We start from the raw sequence: 6,377 nt of genomic DNA on the forward strand, positions 1-6,377 counted from the left end.
CATTTCATTGCATTATCACATCCTTTTACAACAAGTATAGTGGCAAAAGTTTTCTTGGAAAATATCCAAAAGCTACATGGTACACCTAAGGTTATTGTTAGTGATCCTATCTTCACTAGTTACTTTTGGAAAGATTTATTCTCATGTTTGGGTACTCAATTGGCTCATAGTTCTTCATACCATCTTCAATCAAATGGGCAAACTAAGGTTGTTAATAAATGTTTTGAAGGATATCTATGTTGTTTCACTTTAGAAAAACAATCTCAATGGGTAGATTGGCTACCTCTTGCAGAATGGTGGTACAATACTTCTTTTCATAGCTCATCAAAAATGTCTCCATTTTTGGAACTTTATGGATATCATCCTCCTTCCATCACATAATCATTAAAGGTGTCCCCAAGAGTTTAGGTAGTAGAGGACCACTTGCTTCATCAACAACAGGTACTTTCAGGACTCAAGGAGAATTTAGCTATGACAAAAAATGAAATGAAACAAGTAGACCAACATCATAGTGAAAGAAATTTTGAAGTTGGGGATTGGGTCTTCTTGAGATTGCAGCCTTATAAACAAATCTCAATGACGCAACAAAAAAAGAATAATAAGTTGTCTCCAAGATATTATGGACCATACCAAATCATGCAAAAGATTGGTAGTTTTGCCTACAAGCTTGAGTTGCCACCAAAAGCAAAGATACATCCAAATTTTCATGTTTATTGTTTGAAGAAGGTAATTGGGCAAAATATTCCTACTCAAACAGTACTACCAGAACTTGATTAAGAAGGAATAATAATTTTGGAAGTAGAATGCATTTTTCAAGCATGCACGAAGAAGCTGAGGAACATAACCTTGAATCAATATATCATCCAATAGAAGAATTTACTAGTTGAAGAGGCCACATGGGAGGATGCAGAGTTCATTCAAAATAATAAACAATTGGTTAGCATTGAGGACAATGCTTCTTTCAAAAGAGGGGGCATGCTATTCCCTTAATATTGGTGTATATAGGGTAATGAATAGTCAACTTGTGGCTATCTTAATCCTTAATTAAGTGATGTTATCATTATTATAGTTAATATATGATATGTTTATTCATGTATGACATTATTGGTTATCATAATATATTATATGTTCGTTCATGTATGACATTATTGGTTATCATTATATATTATATGTTTGTTTATGTATGACATGTTATTGGTTATCATATTATATATCTTGTTTTTCTTGTTTATGTTTTGAGTACATTTCATGTATTTCATTTTAATGTAAATTGCATCCAAAATGATGCAGAGTGCTCACACCAAAAGTTAGTGGATTCCCAGCAAGAACACTTTTAAGGAAAACTACCTTTCCCACCTTCGTAAGTGTCTTCAAAGACTCTTTCCAACTTGGTTACAACATTGAAAAAACATCTACCCAACTTCACAAAACTACTTGATCACTTTCCCTATTCAAGGCTTGTGAAGAAATAAGGGAAAAATGGGCAAATTGGAGAAATGGATCATAATTAGCTTCTGACTTTAAACTAACATCTTAGACACTTCAAGGAACACCTAATAACTATCTCACAAACTTCAGTTTGTCATCTATTCCATCCTTCCAAGAGATTCTTCAACATCCTATGAGTGAAAACAATATTCTAACATCCTATGATTGTATTTTCTTTGCAACAACATGTAATTTGTTGATTTTCAGACAACTCTTCACAAAGGGAAGTGATTATGTTTCAAACCCATGAAATGGCTATTAGGACAACCAAGAAGATCCTTACTGTATTTCACTAACCCCATTTAGTGATAGCATGCAACTAAAGTGGTGTTTCATTCTGACCAAATATGAGTTTTCTATTCCAAACAAGAAGTAATGATATTTGACAATAACTCAATGATCCTATATACAAGTTTAACATCAGCAGTGATTCCTTGCCATATAAAAAAAACTTAATAATCACCAACACCTTATTCCTCCTCTAAGTTAATAGAGGGTATTTTTATCATTTAACATCCATTCCAACCAATTACTAGTTACTTTGATTGGTTGCAAGGTTAATTTCAAAGTTTTCCAAAATATTGCTAAAATTGCCAAAAAGTTGTCAGTAGCTTTTATTGCAAAATGCAATCTTTGCACTAACTCTTCCTAGAACTTAACCAAGTGGTTTTTGGTAACAAATAGGACCTATATAAGGTGTAATGACTCTCAAAATACTTATTAAGTCAACTTATTAACAAAAACAACAAAAAAAGTAAAATCGTTAGGATTAAGGCAACTTGGGTTTATAGGTGATCTCAAGTTCCTTGACCTTACAAACAAGGATTACCTTATTACCATAAAAAAAAATATGTTCAAAATGAGGTGTATGATCACCCCTTCACCTTCTATCATGAGTCTCCATCATTGAATAAGATGAAATATCTATTCACCACAGCCAAAGATTGTTGCCCTATGGCATTTAATGAATCTTAGGGATGATTCAGTTTGGCATGCTTGAGAATGTTTGAGATCAAAGCTTGGGGCTAGTGTTTACCTAGAGCTAATGGAATAGACAGTTCAATCCCACGATGAAAGGTGAGAGAGATTTGGCAGTTGGCAACTTTGTACTAGCCAACACTATAAGTTTTAGCATCACCTAAGATGGCGTCGCAAAATCAAAATAGAATAAGATCTCCAAAAAAAAAGAGGTTATTGTAGGTCTTCACAACATGATCCTATGGCACCCAGAATTGCATCCATACCTTGTACGAGCTTTGAGGTATGCCCTGTCAAAGATCACTGCCCTATGGAATTTAGTGACTCTTAGGGATGTTTCAGTTTGACATGCTCGAGAACATTCGAGCACTCAATAGGATAGGATGAGCTTGGGGCTAGGGTTTACTCGACCACTCAGAGCTAATTAAATAAACAGTTTGATCCCACAATGAATTGTGAAGAAGATTCAACAATTGGCATCTTTGTACTAGCCAACACTACAAGTTTCAACATCACCTGAGATGACATTACAAAATCAAAATGGAATAAGATCTCCAAAAAGCTAGAGAGGTTATTGTAGGTCTCTACAACATTGTCCTATAACACCTAGAATCACATGTATACCTCACACGAGCTTTGAGATATGCCCTATCAAAGATCGCTGCCCTATGACATTTAGTGACTCTTAGGGATGTTTTGGTTGGGCATGCTCGAGAATGTTTCAGCACTAAAAGGGATAGGATGAACTTGGGGATGGGTTTTACCTAACTACATAGAGTTAATAGAATAGACAATTTGATCCCATGATGAACAGTGAGGGAGATTTGGTAGTTGGCAACTTTGTACTGGCCAACACTACAAGTTTCAACATCAACCGAGATGGTGTCACAAAATCAAAATAGAATAAGATCTCTAAAAAGAGAGAGGGGTTATTGTAGGTCTCTGCAACAGGGTCCTATAGCACCCAAAATCACATCTATAGCTTGCACGAGCTTTGAGATTTTCTCCATCAAAGATCACTGCCTTATGGCATTTAGTGACTCGTAGGGACGTTTCGGTCTGGCATGCCTAAGAACGTTCGAGTGCTCAAAGAGATAGGATGAGCTTGGGGATAGGGTTTACTTGACCACCCATAACTAATAGAATAGATAGTTCCATCCCACAATGAATAGTGAAGGAGATTTGGCAATTGGTAACTTTGTAATTACCAACACTACAAGTTTCAGCATCACCCGATATGGCATCATAAAATCAAAACAGAGTAAGATCTCCAAAAAGTAAGAGAGTTTATTGTAGGTCTCCGCAACATAGTCTTATAGCACCTAGAATCGCATCCATACCTCGCATGAGCTTTGAGATATGCCCCATCAAAGATTATTGTCCTATGGCATTTAGTGACTCTTAGGGATGTTTCAGTTCGGTGTGCCCGAGAATGTTTGAGCGCACAAAGGGATGGGATGAGCTTGGGGCTAAGGTTTACCCAGTGACTCAAAGCTAACAAAATAGACAATTTGATCCCATGACAAACGATAAGGGATATTTGGCAGTTAGCAACTTTATACTGGCCAACACTACAAGTTTTAGCATCACCTCAGATGGCATCACAAAATCAAAATAGAGTAAGATCTCTAAAAAGAGAGAGAGCTTATTGTAGTTCTCTATAACATGGTCCTATAGCACCTAGAATTGCATCCATACCTTGCACGAGATTTGAGCTATGCCCCACCAAAGATCACTTCCCTATGACATTTAGTGACTCTTAGGGATGTTTCAGTTTAGCATGCCCAAGAAAATTTGAGCACTCAACAAGATGGGAGGAGCTTGGGGCTAGTATTTTCTTAGCCACCCAAAGCTAATAGAATAGACAATTCAATCCCACGATGAAAGGTGAGAGATTTGGCAATTGGCAACTTTGTACTGGCCAACACTACAAGTTTTAGCATCACCCAAGATGGCATCGCAAAATTAAAATAGAATAAGATCTCCAAAAAGTGAGAGAGTTTATTGTAGGTCTCTGCAACATGGTCCTATAGGACCTAGAATCACATCCATGTACCTCGCATGAGCTCCACAATATGCCCTGTCAAAGATTGCTGCCCTATGACATTTAGTGACTCTTAAAGACATTTTGATTTGGCATGCTTGAGAATGTTTGAGCACTCAATGGGGTGAGATGAGCTTGGGGCTAGGGTTTACCTAGCCACCTAGAGCTAACATAATAGACAATTTTATCTCATGATGAATGGTGAAGGAGATTTGGCAGTTGACAACTTTGTACTAGCCAACACTATAAATTTTAGCATCACCCGAGATGGCATTGCAAAATCAAAATAGAATAAGATCTCCAAATATTGAGAAAATTTATTTTAGGTCTCTACAACATGGTCCTATAACACCTAGAATCACATTCATACCTCACACGAGCTCTGAGATATGCCCCGTCAAAGATTGCTGCCCTATGGCATTTAGTGACTCTTAGGGACGTTTTAGTTTGGCGTGCTCGAGAATGTTTGAGTGATCAAAGGGATGATATGAGCTTGGGGCTAGGGTTTACCAAGCCACCTAAAGTTAACAAAACATACAATTTGATCCCACGATGAACAGTGAGGGAGATTTGGCAGTTGACAACTTTGTACTAGCCAACACTACAAGTTTTAGCATCACCCGAGATGGCGTCGCAAAATCAAAATGGAATAAGATCTCCAAAAAATGAGATAGGTTATTGTAGGTCTCTATAACATGGTTCTATAACACTTAGAATTGCGTCCATACCTCATACAAGCTCTGAGATATGCCCCATCAAAGATCGTTGCCCTATGGCATTTAATGACTCTTAGGGACATTTCAATTCGGCATACCTAAGAATGTTCAAGTGCTCAAAGGGATAGGATGAGCTTGGGGATAGGGTTTACCCAACCACCTAGAGCTAACAAAATATATATTTCAATCCCATGATGAACGGTGAGGGAGATCTGGTTGTTGGCAACTTTGTACTGGCTAATACTACAAGTTTTAGTATCACCCGATATAGCATCGCAAAATTAAAATGGAATAAGATCTCCAAAAAATGAGAGAGGTTATTTTAGGTCTCTACAACATGGTCTTATAGCACCTAGAATTGCATCCATACCTCGTACGAGCTCTGAGATATGCCCCGTCAAAGATCGTCGCCCTGTGACATTTAGTAACTATTAGGGATGTTTTGGTTCAATGTGTCTAAGAACATTTGAGCACTCAAATGGATGTGATGAGCTTGGCTAGGGTTTACCCAACCATTTGGAGCTAATAGAATAGACAGTTCGATCCCACAACGAATGGTGAGGGAGATTTGGTAGTTGGCAACTTTGTATTGGCCAACAAGTTTTAGCATCACCTAAGATGGCATAACAAAATCAAAATGGAATAAGATATCCAAAAAGAGAGAGAGGTTATTTTAGGTCTTTGCAACATGGTCCTATAGCACTTAGAATCACATCCATACCTCACATGAGCTCCGAGATATGCCCCATCAAAGATTGCTACCCTATGGCATTTAGTGACTCTCAAGGACGTTTCGGTTCGGTGTGCTTGAGAATGTTCAAGCACTCAAAGGGATGGAATGAGATTAAGGCTAGGGTTTACCCAACCACCTAAAGCTAATAAAATAGATAGTTTGATCCCATGATGGACAGTGAGGGAGATTTGGCAGTTGACAACTTTGTACTAGCCAACACTACAAGTTTCAGCATCACACGAGATGGCATCACAAAATCAAAATGGAGTAAGATCTCCAAAAAGAAAGAGAGGTTATTGTAGGTCTCTAAAACATATTCCTATAGCACCATAATCACATCCATACCTTGTACAAGCTCCAAGATATACCTTGTCAAAGATCACTTCCCTATGACATTTAGTGACTCTTAGGGACATTT

Source organism: Cupressus sempervirens, chromosome 6, assembly GCF_028749045.1.
Source record: "Cupressus sempervirens isolate cs-2001-9-10 chromosome 6, ASM2874904v1, whole genome shotgun sequence".
In the NCBI taxonomy this organism is placed as follows: domain Eukaryota; kingdom Viridiplantae; phylum Streptophyta; class Pinopsida; order Cupressales; family Cupressaceae; genus Cupressus; species Cupressus sempervirens.